The sequence below is a fragment of the Meriones unguiculatus genome, chromosome 17, assembly GCF_030254825.1.
Source record: "Meriones unguiculatus strain TT.TT164.6M chromosome 17, Bangor_MerUng_6.1, whole genome shotgun sequence".
NCBI lineage: Eukaryota > Metazoa > Chordata > Mammalia > Rodentia > Muridae > Meriones > Meriones unguiculatus.
The window spans coordinates 78,114,550-78,130,223 of record NC_083364.1 but is presented as its reverse complement, the minus strand read 5'-3'; the positions used below and the strand labels follow the sequence as shown (position 1 = coordinate 78,130,223).

The window sequence follows — 15,674 nt, the reverse complement described above, 5'->3', positions numbered from 1 at the left end:
TAGCTTCCGGAATTTAAGCAGGACACAGACTCCAAGGAGGTGGAAATTGAGGGTGGGTAAAAAGGGAGCCAAGAGAACGCGTGCTGTGGGGTGAAATGGGAGGGAGGGAGACACTTAAGGTGCCAGCCTCTAGGTGGGGACCCCGGAGCAGGGTTAGGACGCCCCGACTCCCCTGCGGTGCCCCCGGCGCTCGCCCCGGCCTGGGTGACACGGACGATCGCCTGGTCCCTAGGGGCAATCTGTCCAGGCCGCTAGCTGGACGGGGCCGGGAAGCCAGGGTGCCGGCTCCCGGAGCAAAGCACCCCTCCTCTCCGGGTGAAACGGTGTCCTCTCTCTGTCTTCAAGGCCGCGCAGCCCCTGGTCCCCCACCCAGAGCGCCGGCGCGGAGGCCTGCAGGAGCCGGGTGGGCTGCCCAGCCCCAGCGAGCCGCCGGGTACGCGCTCTGCCCGGGTGACAATGGGAGGGAGGGGCAGAAAAGGGTTAAGAAACTTGGCTGAAGAGCTGAATGGCGTGGAGCAGCGAGGGGAGGGACCCGGCCGCCGCGAACTCGGCGGCGGAGGGAGGAGCGCGGCTGCGGCGGGCGGGAGGCGAGCGAGGCGCTCAAAGTCAGCCTCGCAGACATTGCAGCAGAGCCCCGAACTCGGGAGGCGACGGCGACCGCGGCGCAGGCGGAGGACGAGCCGGCCCCAGCCAGCCCGCGCGCACCGCCCGTGGCCTCGCGCGGCCGCAGGGCACGGCGGCCCCGGGAAGGAGGGAGCGACGCGGATCGGCGGCCCGGGAGCCGCGGCGGCCTCGGTGAGTGGCGATCGCGGCCCGGGCTCCGCGCGGAGCTCGCGGAGCGGACGCCGCGCCACCCGGGCACGGCCTGGGCGCGCGGCCCCGTGGAGGCGGCGGAGGCCAGGGGAGGCCCGCGGGGGGTGCCGGCGACGCGGGGACCGGGGACAGCCCGCCGCCGCGCCCCGCTCCGGGTCTTCCCCGGGAACTCGCGGGGGCCGGCCGGCCGGCGCGGCTGCCAAGTTGTAGAGTTCCCAGCCGCCAGCTCGCCGGTGCCAGCCCCGGCGCGAGGGGCGCAGCCGCCCCGGGTGCCCAGCGCGGGGACCCACGCGGGTGGCCGGGTCGCGGGGCCCCCGGCCGAGCCCGCTCGGCTGCCCCCGTTGGCCCCGAGCCCCCGGCGCCGGCTGCCGCGCCGCTCGGTCCTGCCGCCCAGCGGTGCCCGCGGTGGCGCCCGCGCAGCTCCCCGCCTTTCCCCGGTGCCTCCCTTGCGCGGTGCTCGCCGATTCCCGGCAGGGAAAAGTGACTCGGGAAAGGGACAGCGCTGAGCCCCAGGCCCGGCCTGCTGGACACGAGCTCCCCGTCCGCCGGTGGAGGGCGAGGCCCCTTGCACCCGAGGCCTCTGGCTAGTTTCCCCAGCATCGGTAAAGGGGTTCGCCTTTAGCGTGGAGCCTGGTGAAGTCCTGGGAGACCGCTCTTCTCGCTAATGCCACTGCCTTCCTTACTACTATTGTTGTTTGGGGAAACCCTCTTCCGTGGAAACACCCCCCAGACTCTCCCATCCTTTCCAAAGTAGTTTCCAAATTTTAATCAGGAGTTGATATTCAGACTGAAGGAACAAAGGAATCCACTGTGTGTAGAAGGCGGACAGGCTGAGGCTGACACATGTTGATCTCTGAGGCATTCCAGGAGTTTCTACCTTCCGTCATGTCAGTAATTTAATTGGATTCTGGCGGTCGTAAACGAAGAACGGAATGTTAGGTAGTTTTACTTTAAAATACTTTTTTCCCCCATTTTTTAAATCAATGGGTAAGTTTAGTTGGGGGAAAGTCCCAACGTTCTTAGGTGCAAGAACTTTTAACTCTTTTTTTTTCTTTTTTCTTTTCTTTTTTCTTTTTTTTCTTTTGTGGTACCAGGCTGGAGTTTGTCTGCTAGTGTGATTGTGGCACTGAAGGAAAACTGTGTTTTCAGAGAAATAGACTGTCTGCAAGTAAAACAAGATTGGCATGTCTGTCTGTCCGTGACTGTGTATACAAATATATGCATAAATGATGTCTAGTCTTTGTATTTCTTGAGTTTTGTAAAGCAAGGGGCTTCAGTAATTCACCCTTTAAAGTTATGAATTACATTGAAACTGCTTATTAGTCAATCATAGGTTTTGCAAGTGGGCGGCATCTTCCAGATGCTGTTATTTAGTGTTTAATCATCAGTTTGCCACCTTTGTCTAAGAGACAGTGAAATAAGTCGACTTTTTAAACAAACGGTGCTTCATGGGCATGGCTCCTGCCTGGGGTATGTTGAAATGTCCTTCCACATTCCAAGGTTTTGCCCAGCAGTTTGGTAATCTCCATAGGGTTTAATTGGCTCAGGGAGCCTGATTCAACACCAATAGGAACTTTCTGTATAGGACTTAGTTCCTATGGACAAAGAAGGAGAGTCAGTAATCCAGCAGGCGCTACCTGTGAACTGGGGACCTCCTCCAGCCTGTTTTATACTCTAGTGGGGAGACTCCTTTCCAGACTTAGCCTTTCAGGTACAAGGAGTGTGAGGAAAATGCATTTAAAAAGTAAGTGAGGAGGACGGTTCGGTGCTGCTTCTATACAAATGAGTTCTGTGAAGTGCCTTTGAGTTAGTTGAAAATGAGGTTTAATGCCTATAAGAAGGCTTCAGGTCAGTTATCTGTGTTAAACTTTGTAGAACTGGAGTTTTTCTGACTGAGATACCTGGAAATAACATGAGTTAGCAATGGAGAAGTGTTTGTGGATGAGGCCAGGGCTCCCCTGATCCTCCAGTTTTAAGAGCAAAACATTGTGATAAAAAAATAACCTATACCACCACCTAGAGTCTGCTTGTTAGTTTATTGCTCTTGGAGTCTGCTTACGTTGACATGTCCCTTATGGTTGCTGTACAGTCAAAACATGATTAAGAAGTTCAGGCTCTCCAAAGGCCGTCCAGGAGAACAATTATTTAAGTAATAAACAGCAAGTGCCAATTTAAATTATCCATGCCACCTTCGGAATTGAAAATTATGACATATCAACTCACGTGGGCTAGTGTCCAAAAGATATTAACTCAAAAAAAAAAAAAAAAACACAAAACAACACAAAACAATTTTAAGACAGCCTTTTTAGCTTGTGCTCCAAGGTGGCTGTGACTGCTTAAAGATTTTCCGTGTTACTAGGGATCCTAGAAATATTGCAAAATAAGTGTTCTCAGTGCTTTTGGGGTTCAGGGGAAACAAAAGCAATGGTGAAAAATATAGAGGGAGGTGTGTGGCCACTACAAAAATTTTGGACGTTGGAAAGGTTGGAGGGAATGTAGGCAGTATTGAACCTGGGTTCAGGTATTTGAGGATACAGTCAGTGTGAAACAAAGTGGTCGTCTGTCCTGGAGTGGTGTGTATGCAGTAAAGCAGTCTGTTAAAGGGAAGACCGTAGGGAGGCAGCCTCTGCCATGTGGCTTATCGCATTGTCCAAGGAGGAAGTACTGTTCCTTCTTAAAACGTGTAGCCTGAAAGATGGCCTCCAAGATCTTTAATTAAATAGCAGTTGAACAGAGAGAACTAGAGCACTGTATTAATTCTGTCAGGCATCACTATTTTAGAACATTGAGGACAACTAAAAATGAATTAACTCATATCTGAAAGCAGAGTTTTATAGAAGGTGACAGATGAGGCAAAATATGTCAATCTAATGGAACACATAGGGAGATCAGGGTAGATGTGCCATCCTTGGCTCTCTAGACAGCTGAGAGAAAAGGAGGTTATTATTAATTGCACATATTTCATCACCATCCAGTACTGGAAAATCATGGCATGGAGATCCTTTTAAATCAGGGTGGCTTAGGATCTATGAAACTAAAGGTGTTAGAATTTTTTTTTTTAATTTGTAAGCTGAAGATTGTAAGCAGCTAATGTCTTCCAGAACAGTGATAACACTTGGATATATGAAGTTAAAAGATCATTCAGCTAAAAATATGTTTAAGATGTTTAAATTTTAATTAGTAAAAATTGCTCATTTTAATCTGCGATAAGTACCTTTTATTTTTTAAAATTTCGGCTTCCTGATGCAGTTTTAAAGTAGTAGTCACTTAGTTTCTCTGTGTACCCCAACTCTCCTAACCTTCCTTTCCCTTTCACCCTCTCTCTCTAAAATAAGCAAACTACCTAACTTTAGCCATTTTCCTTTCTTCCATGAAACATTCTTTAACTTGTTAACTTTCTTTTATGTCTGTGAAGTTTATTCTGTAGCTCTCCACTTCTCATTTCAGGTGACTGTAGAGTCATGAATGGGCTTTGTAGTTTCAAATGATGATTTACCCTTCCAGGGATAATGACTTAGGAAAAAGCATTTGCTGTTCTTAGCAAAACTTTGTGTGCCTGTATCTTCCAACTGGAGACATATTTTTATTAAAAATATCTTGACTTCTGTTGAAGAGTTAGGCCATGTTTTCAGCAGAATGTGGTAGGGAAACTTAAGTTGGGTCTGTGACTTAAACTAATTGTAGTTTTTCAGGAACCCCAGGGATGTACATGTTCATTCAGTAGTATTTAGCTAACAACAGTCAGAAACCTAACATCAGATGGACTGAGACCTGTGCAGGTAGAAGCAACGCATGTCAAAGGATGAAGCAGGCCAGTGGAGTGGAGCTGGGATCCGTGCAAAGGTTGGAATGAATGAAAAGTAAATGGAGGAGAGAGATCTTGTTTCCCATTCCTGTTCGCATCTGATGCAGAAGCGGGGACATGAATTGCTGATGGTAATGGAGTCCCTTTTATGAGGCCAGCAGTATCATATAAATAGTGAATGTTGGAGGGAATGAAACGACAAGTTCTCCATTTGTGCAGATTCATATTCAGTTGTTGAATGTTCCTTAAGTATATCGGAAGTGGAAGGTCAAAATTGGGTACCAGAATAGAACCAGGTGGTACAGTTTACTTGGAAGAAAATAAATATTATCTCCCCCTTTTACAATCTGCTCTTTTGGAGTTTTATAAGTATTGTTGTGGACATAGGCAACTGAGTACTGATTTGGGGAAGTGACATGGAGGTCTTTTAACAGAATCTTATGGTGGAGATGGCTTGGTGTAACTGGCTACAGGAAGAACTCATTGTTTAAGTATATTATCATCCAAGGGAGGAATGGAAAGCAAAAACACCAGAAATCTCATCAGGCCTTCCTTACAAACTGTTTACGTGGTTACCCCATCATTTGTATTTTCCTTTTTCATCACTAACATTTAATGTTCAATTTGTATTTCAAACATGCAGAAATTCTATAAGGTAGATTGGAGTTTATTTCACAAAAGTTTTGTTTTTCTGTGGGTACAAAAATAATTTTTTTATGATGAAAACCAGTATATAGACTACTAGAAAGTTATGCCATTTTTTTGGTAGCTGTTACTGTATATTCTGCTTTATGAGTCTTGACATTTTAATTGATCCTCACACTTCCTAGCAGACATGTCAAATAAAGCATTATAAAACTTGTGTTATTGATCATCAATATGCCTTGAACGAGACAATTTTCTTTAGGTTCATACAGTGGAGACTAGACGTGAACTTTTAAAAACTGTGATCATTTTACAATTATATTAGGATTTTGATTCATGCTAGGAATAACTGTTTATCCTAGAACTCAAGGGGTGCTATAGAGAGAAGCACATCTGAGCAATTTAGAAGGCTGGCAACCCAAATTGCAAGAAAGAAAGCCACTTGGGTTCTCAAGAAAAACATACTATTTGCATTAGTAGGCTAAAATAATTTAATGTTGTATTAGTTTTTAAGATAAGTTATTCTTGAAGATAATCAGGTGGATAATTAGAAGTTATGGTTGATTTGTTTGTTTGTTTGTTTGTTTGGGTTGAAATAATGCCAGGCAGGGCGGCAGGATACATTGAAGTAAAGGCTGGACAGGTAACTGTAACATACCTTGTTGATCATCTCTTTCTCCCTTCCTTCCTTCCCTCTTCTTTTGACTTTCAACTAAGAGGACTAGGATAAACCTAGGATTTTGTTGAGAGACTTGGAAATAGCATTAGCATCTGATGAAGTGAATAGTTGTATTTGCAGTCTCTACCTGTCATGTTCACTCTCCCCTCAGATTTTTCACTTTCTACGATTAGGAATGATAAGCTCTAAGTTAAAACTGACCCTTTGTTGTTAAAATACCTTTAAGGGTGAAAGGAAAATATCCTTTGTATGACTCACATCTGTGTGACTAGCTCAGAGTTTCAACAAACATTGGATTAGAAACCTGCTAGGTACTGAAGTGCTTGGCCTTAGTTTCCCACCGGGACAGGGAGGACTCCCACAGCCTCATGCTGGTGTTTACTGAGAGCTTTAGTGGAAGGGCGTCTCTCATATTTGGACTTCTAATGAAGAAAGCCCCTTTAGTGACAGGCAGGGTTACTCCTTTCACAGCCTGCAACTTCCGTCTGCTGTAAAGGCTGAGGGAAGCTCGGAGCTAAGGAGTTTGGAGCTTGTGCTGTTAGTTTGCTTTGAATATTTTGCTTCATGTGCTTTACCAGCTCTGTGAAGGTACAAAGTACCTGTTGCAGGGATTCGCTTTAGAATAAAGTTAGGAGAAAAGCTTATAGTAACTCTAATATAGTTACACGTAGTGGTTAAACTGGCTGCTTGTGGTTATGACCTTTTAAGTGTTGAATTTGCCTAGACATAGCACGTGACCATGTTAAATATCACTTCATTAAAAATGTCAGATGCTAATTCAGCATTACAATAGTGAGGTTGGGGAATTAAGCTTAGATATAAGCTTAAAGTGAGAATAATAATAGAATATGGTTTTCAATGTGAGCTGTAACCTAGCACGGACTGTTAGGATCAAAATTTGAGATTTGGAAGTTCTGCATATAATGGGTCTTCTTGAGGAGTCTCTCCAGAAATGGAGAGAGATGGGTGTGTGTGTTGAGGACTGAACCCAGGGCCTTGTGCATGCTACAGATGTATGTGCTCCACCACTGACATACATCTCATCTGCAGCCCAACAGATGATATATTTAAGGAGTGCCTGATAAGTGGTTTGGGAAAGCGAAGTTTGAGTTTTTAATTCCTGAATTTTGAGTTTTTAGCATCTTAAGAATGGAGAGGTTGATTTATACACTGGAAAGTAAGCAAATTAACGATGGAGGGGCAGAAGGAAACATGAGAAAACTCCAAATGAATCAATCACCTTTGCATTGTTTCACCAGAAGCATCGTTTACACAAAGGGTCCTGCAGGATAGGGTTTGAATTTTTTTTTATTTTATTTTGCACAAGTACATTAAAAATGGTACTTCTGTTTTTTTCACTCTGCATTTCAGGTTCTAGTGTAGAGTCTTCTACCGAATCAGTCTAAGATTCTGGTAAAAGGGAAGTCCTTTTGTCTCCCTGGGCAACAACATCCGTAGCATGAGAGGTCAGATGTGATTTTCAATCCTGAGGTTCCGCTGCTGTATGTCAGGACGGATTGGCGTTCATGATTTCAAACTGGTGGCTTTAGAAGGAGTAGAGATGATTGAATGAAAGCTGGGCATGCGCAGAGGTTGCACTGCTTCTTGCATTTTGCTGCTTTACCCTCTCTCAGCCCCCAGAAGGAGGAGCAGGAGCAGGGAAAGGAAGTGAAGGAACTCATTCTGAGGAGGTAACCATACCGCTCTGGCCAATTTACACGAGTGTTTCACTTTTAATCCTTACAACTCCCCAGAGACATATAGCTATTATTTCCTCTAGTTTATAGAGACAGAAACCCAGTGCGTGAGTTTCCAGAGTCACTTGCCTGAGGTCACATAGCTAATTTCATTTTCCACGAGAATGTGCTGTTTTTGGAAAAGGAATCTAGCTGCCCCCTGACTTCCAGGAAGCCTTTAGGAAGCCTTGCTCTCCTACCTGATAGTCACAAACCCCAGGCTGCAAGGACAAGCCTCCCAGCCTGATGCTCACAGCCAGATTTCTCTGGGAAGGCCTCTCTTCTATGGTTTCCTCAGCTACCTACCTTAAACCCCAGGGAAACTTAGTCCCGAGGGGCAGCTGGCCACTCTTCCGCCAGCGACATGTGTACCACGGAATTATTGCAGTGTTCTTCAAGGCGGTGAATGCCGCTGTGTTTCCTGATATAATTCATTAAAATAGCTTGTCATGATCTTAATCCTGGTGTTCCCAAGGCTAACTGTGTTTGTCCACTTCAGGGAGCTGCTGTGGCAAAGGTACCTTAGGCTTCTTGGTTGAAAAATTGCCACTCTTGGCTATGCTTAATATGATTTTTTTTTTACTACCTTTCTTCCCCCACAGTATTTTTGTTAAAGACTGTGACATGTTAATGTGCTCCAAACAGGAAATGGATAATGCGTTTGTGAGTTTATTGGAAGGAGAGAGATAAGGAACAGTTGGCTCCAATTGGGGAGTAGACCTTGGTGAGGAGGGAGCCTTTTGAGTTAGGAGGCTTATGGCACAGAGTGCATTTTTAGCTACACCTGTCCTGGGCTTTTACTGGTGAGGCCATGAGAAATGGAGTTATGTACCTCTCCACTTTTTTTTTTTTTAACTTGACTCATTTAAAATTTATAAAATTTTGAACCCCAAACCACTCTAGCTGTACTGAAAGGTACAAGTTGAAACTATATTGGAGCCATAGGAGACATAAAGTGAATATGCATAATAGTTTTTAGTGTGAATTGCTAAATAAATGTTAGGCAACAAAGGGTTTCCATAAAAGCTGCAAAAGAATGCTTTGCTTCTATCTTTTATTAAGAGAATAGATATTTTATTCTGGCTAAATAAGAAATGAGAGGAATTAGGAAAGAGAACAATCTGGGGAGGAAAAATTTTCCCTTGAAGATTATGTATTGGTATTATTTCTCTAACCCTCCTGTGCCTTTACTGAATTAATTGAAACAGGATGCGTGATAACAAACATAAGGGTTGGGCATTTACCATCTGGTGCTTTCTTGGTGTGTGCATGTTCTGTATTGTTGAGGCATAGCCATGCATAGCTCTGGGGCTGAGGATCCCCTCCCCACCATGTGAATCAGTACTGAGTTTTCAATCTTTATAAGTTGAAATAATACAGAACGCTATCGATGGGTGAAGTTAAGCATCTATATGGGTGAAAAGGACCTCGCTCTGCTTCCTCTTTAGTACAAGCACTCCAGTACGCCTGGTATTTAGGCATGGTTTTTGTTGTTTTTTTCCCTCCATCCTAATCCTTTCTGTTTAGTATTGCTTCCTTTAACTTTGGAATTTCTCATCTACCTATCTCCAGGGATCCATTCCATACAACTAGGCTGCTGTTTACTAAATCCTTTAGTATTTGTGTGTGTGTGTCATCATTAACTTCAAAATCCCCCAGAGGAGGAACTGGGCCTGTAAGAAGTCAAGTTAACAATAAGAATTATCTAGATGGCAGTTAGAAAGACCTAGGCTGAGAAGTCATGTCTTGATTTATCTGGAACTCTTCTGTTTCTGGTTTTGGTTTCTTGGTGCAGTTCAGGGAGGACAGAGAGACTAGGGCATGAGAAATGAAGTAGCAGGTGTGGCAGAGTCCAACTTTGGCAGTGGGTACAGCAGCAAAGTGAAAGTTAAGGCCAAGGAGAGATCAGTACTTCGTACCCAGGGCTGGGTAATAAGGGGAGAGTGGAGGGCAGCCACATCTCTGTGGCCTTGGCACTTAATTTGCTTGTGCTCTTCAGAGTAGCCTTGGATTCTTTTCATAGTTAGGATTCTTTTTGTAGTCCTATGACTTGAATATAATTTCTAGGCCATTCTGTGGCACAGGTATGTGCGTGCTCCTGCGGACACTTTGTTTTCTGTCTTCATACATTTTCAGTTCTCTTTAAATCGCGACAGGGTTGAGGTTTTCTGAGCTTTTTCCCTTCCACATTAGCATGACATCACCGTTTTCAAGTCTTTTTTAAGGTACTCCTGTTGGTGCGATTTCAGGGGGTAGCTTCTCTGACTTGTCTGGGAGACACAATCTCACAGCAAACTCCTGGAGTGTCTGGCTCTTACAGTCTGTCTAGCCCATCCTCCGAAGTGATCCCTGAGCCTTGGGTGCAGGAATCTGGATTTTGATCAGTTGTCGTTTTCTGTGATGATCTCGCTCTGTTGTTACAAAGAGACGTTTTCTTGATGGGATGTCGGGACTCTAACGTAGTTATAAAGACAAACTAGGATGTATTTAGGCATTTATCTGGTTGTAGGTTGCCCTAGACAAGGAACTACAGGCAACTAAGAAATGCTGAGAGTTGAAGAAATAGTCTTCCCCAGGGAAGAGCACACCCGTTAATTCCCATTAATTATCCAATACCAAATAGTCAGCCCTGAAAATGTACATGCAAGTAATGTTATATGGACTCAGCAGGCTGTATTTATGTATTTAGGAACACACACACACACACTTAACAACAATTAAGGGGAAAAGAGGCTTTAAAGAGAGCAAGTCAGGATACATGGAAGGAGTTTTAGCAAGAAAGGGAAGGAAGAAATGATGTAATTATATGCTAACCTAAAATAATAAGTAGATAATTTAAGAAAGCCACAGAGGAGCTTCCTATTTGAAGACTTAACAGGACCAATCACCCTTAGCTGCCTGGTATGAGCAGAGTTCTCTCAGCCAGCTTGCTTTACTGATGACCAGTATTCTAAAACTATCAAAGAGGTTGCTTGGGGTCTTTTTAGTCAATTGAGAGCACAAACCTGTGGTTTTATGTGCTTTGAACCAAGTCTACTTTAGTCTGCATGCCCAGTAGACAGGAAGGCAGCAAACCTAACTATAGCCCTTTACACAAGCCACAAGCTGACAGGCTGCCTCACCTTGGAAGGCAAATTGGAAGACTCTTGCTTATGGTGACAGTGGGCAAGGGACTTCAGAAGCTTCTTGAAGCCCCTCACTCTTACCCACAGCCCCACTTGGCTGATAGTTCCTCGCAGTAGTCTTTAAACTCCATGCAGAGTGTTCATGGATAGACTGCTTGTTCTCTTCAGCCTGCCACAGAGGACTGAGGACAGTGTCCAGTCCAGGAATCTTTATTGACTAGAACTGTACCAATCTCTTTTGTTCCTGACAACTGTTAATTGTTACGGAGAACTTACGAATCATAGCTGTTCTGCATTTCTTCAGTCTGTTTAAATTAGCACTTCTAAAACGAATAATGTTGTATGCTTAAAATATATCTTCTTTTCAGTTGTATTAATTATAGGAGAGAAAAATGAACATAACTGTTGGTGAGATTATAATTAATTGACGCTTGAAATGGGAATTTGTTTTATAATAAATACTAAGTGTCTTCAAATTATACAAATTAGATTAGAAAATATGTTTAGCAAAATCTGTAGAAAACATTTAGTTTCTTTCTTCACTATTTATTTTTAAGGAAGTAAAACAGTATTTCTAAGCCTTTTAAACAGTTTTCTTAGTTCACTTCTAATAGCCAGAAGGACTGACCAGCTAGGGATGTTTAATCCTGTGCATTTGTCTATTTAAGAAGATGGACACACATCTTTAAAACACAGGCCTTACAGTTTTATCTATAGCCAGATGCGGTGATGCAAGGAAGGCTAAAGCAGGCCGAATTTCTGTGAATTTCAAGCCATCCTTGTCTACAGAGTTCTAAGGAGAAAGGATGGAAGGGAGGCAGAGAGGGAACGAGGACAGAAAGAGAGAGACGATGTCTCAAGCAAAAAAAAGAAATTGACGTATAGACTTCACTTTGACAGTGGGAATGTGGCCAGTAGGACAGTACTTGCTTAGAGTTATTTTTTCTTTTTTGTTTGGTTGGTTTTGGTTTGGAGGCAGGGTTATCTTGTGTAGCCCTGACTGTCCCGGAACTACCTGTGTGCACCAGGCTGGCCTCAAGCTCAGAGATTTGCCTGCTTTGTCTGCCAAGTACAGGGATTAAATGAGTGTCCACCATGCCTGGATATTGTTGATTTTTAATAACCTTACAAAGTTACTGTATCAAGAATGATTGATGAGGCAAAGTCTGGTACATTGTAGGATGGCGGTAGCATAGGAAGGAAGCCTTTTGCAGCGTCCAAAGATGGCTCTGCTCTCCCCTGGACATGAATCCTGTTATGATGTCATTGTGTCGATTGATAATTAACAATTGCTGTTGGAAGGCAGAAAATACAATTATGTGGAAATGGAGTTCAGAAATATCTAGCTGCTGGGAGATTTAGTTTCAAATGATAAATATATACATTGTAATATGCAACATACATATTATATTATATACATCTAGGCATGTGCATATTATTGAAACTTGTATTGTTATTAGCTTTGATCATTAACAAATGTTCTGAAAACAATTTTAACACAGTTCATGTTTTGTGAAGACAAGGTTTTAAAAAAACTGTATTGCATTTGTTTGTGTGTGCGTGTGTGTGTTTGTGTGTGCGTAAACATGCATGCCAACATGACAATTTTTGTGGCAATTTTTCCACTACTTGGAATCTAGGGATATACCTCAGGTCCTCTGGCTTGCTGAGGTGTCTCATCAGCTAAAGACAAAGTTTTTAATGGACACAAGGTCACCTGCACCAGGCAGGGAATGTCCGGTGTTTCTTGAGTTTGGCCAGTTATTCATCCACAAGCTCCAGATTTTATTCGTTCTTGTGTATCCCTCCCAGTAATGCCCAGGAATTTTTTTAATGAGGGCATGAGCATATTCTAATAACATGAGCACATGCACTGATTTTACTGTTCCAATTCCCACCCTTAATATCGGGATGATTAGTTGCTTTGTGCAGTGTAAATGATGCTACTTTTGCAAATGCGCATGCTCCATTTAGTGGTAGGTTACCTGACACCTGTGAAGCTCAGAATTGGAAGTAGCTGAGAAGTTTACCTAATAAGAAATCAGTTTAAAATTTGGTCCATATGGCAGTGACATGAACAAAATGATAAATATCCATCCTGTTTTTAACCCTTTGATTGGCTAAAGTTAGGCTGTATTTATTTTTATTCATGATTCCGCACGTGTGTCTGTGTGAGTTTATATGCACCCTGCATGAAGGTACCTGAGGAGGTCAGAGGGTGACAGATCCCCTGGAGCCAGAGCTAGAGTTACCTCAGGTTGTGAGGTACCTCAGGTGGTGATGTGGGGCTGGAAACAGAGCTTGGGCCCTCTGCAGGAGCAGTAGGTATGTCTAAAACACTGAGTCATCTCTCCAGCTTTAAACAAAGCTAAACTTGATATGCATTTTCTCCTAGTTGCTATGGACATTTAAAATGTTATGTTATTGATTATGTTTTAGTTGATTATGTTACAGTGAAAGCAATAAGGTTTTTATTTTATTTTATTTTATTTTATTTTTCCTTTTGTAGTGATGAGAAGTATATGGAAAGAGAATAAATAGCAAAGATTACATACTATGTGATAAAATGGGCATGCCAGTTTGGTTTTCATTTGATTTTATTTTACTGTGAAGCTTTTTTTTTTTAATTTTTATTAATTAACACTTTATTCACTTTGTATCCCCTCATGGCCCCCTCCCTCTTCCCCTCCCATTCCCACTCTCCCTTCCCCTTCTCCACACATGCCCCTTCCCAAGTCCACTGGTACAGGAGGGTTTCTTTTTCTTCCTTCTGATCCTAGTCTATCAGGTCTCATCAGGAGTGGCTGCATTGTCTTCCTCTGTGGCCTGGTAAGGTTGCTCCCACCTCAGGGGGAGGTGATCAAAGAGCAGACCAATCAGTTCATGTCAGAAGCAGTCCCTGTTCCCATTACTATGGAACCCACTTGGACACTAAATTGCCATGGGCCCATCTGTGCAGGGGTTCTAGGTTATCTCCATGCATGGTACTTGGTTGGAGTTGGCTAAGAGGAGAGCCCTGATGACTAAGGATGTTGAGCATTTCTTTAAGTGTTTTTTGGCCATTCGATATTCCTCTGTTGAGAATTCTCTGTTTCGCTCTGTACCCCATTTTTTAATTGGATTATTTGATATGTTGTTCTTTAACTTCTTTAGTTCTTTATATATACTGGATATTAGCCCTCTGTCATATATAGGGTTGGTGAAGATCCTTTCCCAATCTGTAGGCAGTCGTTTTGTTCTGACAACAGTGTCCTTTGCTTTACAGAAGCTTTTCAATTTCATAAAGTCCCATTTATTGATTGTCGTTCTTAGAGCCTATGCTGTTGGTGTTCTCTTTAGGAAGTTGTCTCCTGTGCCAATGAGTTCAAGGCTCTTCCCCAGTTTTTCTTCTATCAGATTTAGTGTGTTTTATATTGAGGTCTTTGATCCACTTGGACTTTAGTTTTGTGCAGGGTGATAAATATGGATCTATTTGCATTTTTCTACATGTAGACATCCAGTTAGACCAGCACCATTTGTTGAAGAAGATCCTGTCTTTTTTCCATTAAATGGTTTTGGTATCTTTGTCAAAAATCAGGTGTCCATAAGTGTGTAGATTTATTTCAGGGTCTTCTATTTGATTCCATTGATCCACCAGTTGGTTTCTATGCCAGTACCATGCAGTTTTTAGTATTGTTTAGTATAGGACAGCTTGAGATTACTGTGAAGCTTTAACATTTTCTTTTTCTTTTTTTTTGTTCTTATTTTTGTAATTCTTGTAACTGAACAAAAAAAAAATCCATATTTACATATGTAAAGAAAGGTCTATTCAGAAATATATGTGAGCTGTAGTTTTGTCTTGGGAAGCTGTGTCCTGTAGCTCAAGCTATTGGCTTAACTGAATTTGTCAATGAAACATCAAAGAAAAATTACCTTTGAATATTATATTGCCTTGGGGGTGGTGCAGCACTTGACAGCCCTTGTTGACCGTGGTGTTACAAGTTCTGAAAGGGAAAAGGCAGTAAGCACAGGAGAAGTCTTAGAGGAGAAAGGAAAAATCACTTCTGAACTATACTGAAGCCCAGTGGTGGCGGTACATGCCTTTAATCCCAGCCCTTGGGTGGCAGAAGCAGGTGGATCTCTGTGACTTGGAGGCCAGCCTGGTTTACAAAGCAAGTTCAGGATAGCTACACAGAGAAACCCTGCCTCAAAAGAAACAAAAGCAAAAACAAAACAAAAACAAAAATAAACCAAAGATATATATATATCTTTATATATATATATATATAAAGAAAATCCTATAGGATATTGAAAAGTAAACTTGTATGTTAATGCTGTGTGTGGTAGCTTAGCTGCTCATCATAGACACTGGTGTTTGATAGCTTGGGCAAAGCTCTGAAATGGGTGAGTCATTCAATGTTTTCTGGCTGTTCCTTTTATAAAGTAAGGAGGTTGGGCGAGGATGATAATGTGGTTCTTCTCAGCTCTAAAAGTGAGCGTGACTTCAGAAGGGAGCTTGTTTTTTTTATTTTTTTAATGCTTGTGTATCAAGGTGCACAGAACCTAAAGTTTGGATGACGGAACCTAATGTTAGGATGATAGCCCTTCTGAATTTTCGAGCTTGGCATTTAATGTTTTACAGCAAAGTTTTTAGCTTAACATAATTGAACTTGTACTGGATAGGGTTAATAGGCTGGAACGAAAGGTCAAAGCATAAGGCATTAGGCTTAATTAAGGGAGAGCAGGAGTGGCAGGGGTGTGTGACAGTTAAATGGGTTTCCCACAGACTAATGTCGGTTACAGCGCAGCCATGCCTCAACTTAAGCAAAGGGCAGTGGTGATTAGCAGTTTGACATGCCAGATACTTCTGGCCAATCCCATCTGATTTAGAG

At 43.0% G+C, this 15,674-nt stretch overlaps 1 protein-coding gene across 5 annotated transcripts in view; it reads left to right on the top strand.

The window, feature by feature from the left end:
* The first annotated feature begins 450 nt into the window (after positions 1-450).
* Nrip1 (nuclear receptor interacting protein 1) overlaps positions 451-15,674 on the top strand; it is an 85,713-nt gene continuing 70,489 nt past the window's right edge. For all 5 annotated transcript variants that reach the window (XM_060370665.1, XM_021650039.2, XM_021650040.2 and 2 more), the window contains exon 1: positions 451-795. The gene's annotated coding sequence lies outside the window, so the exon portion shown is untranslated. The remainder of the gene's footprint in view (positions 796-15,674) is intronic.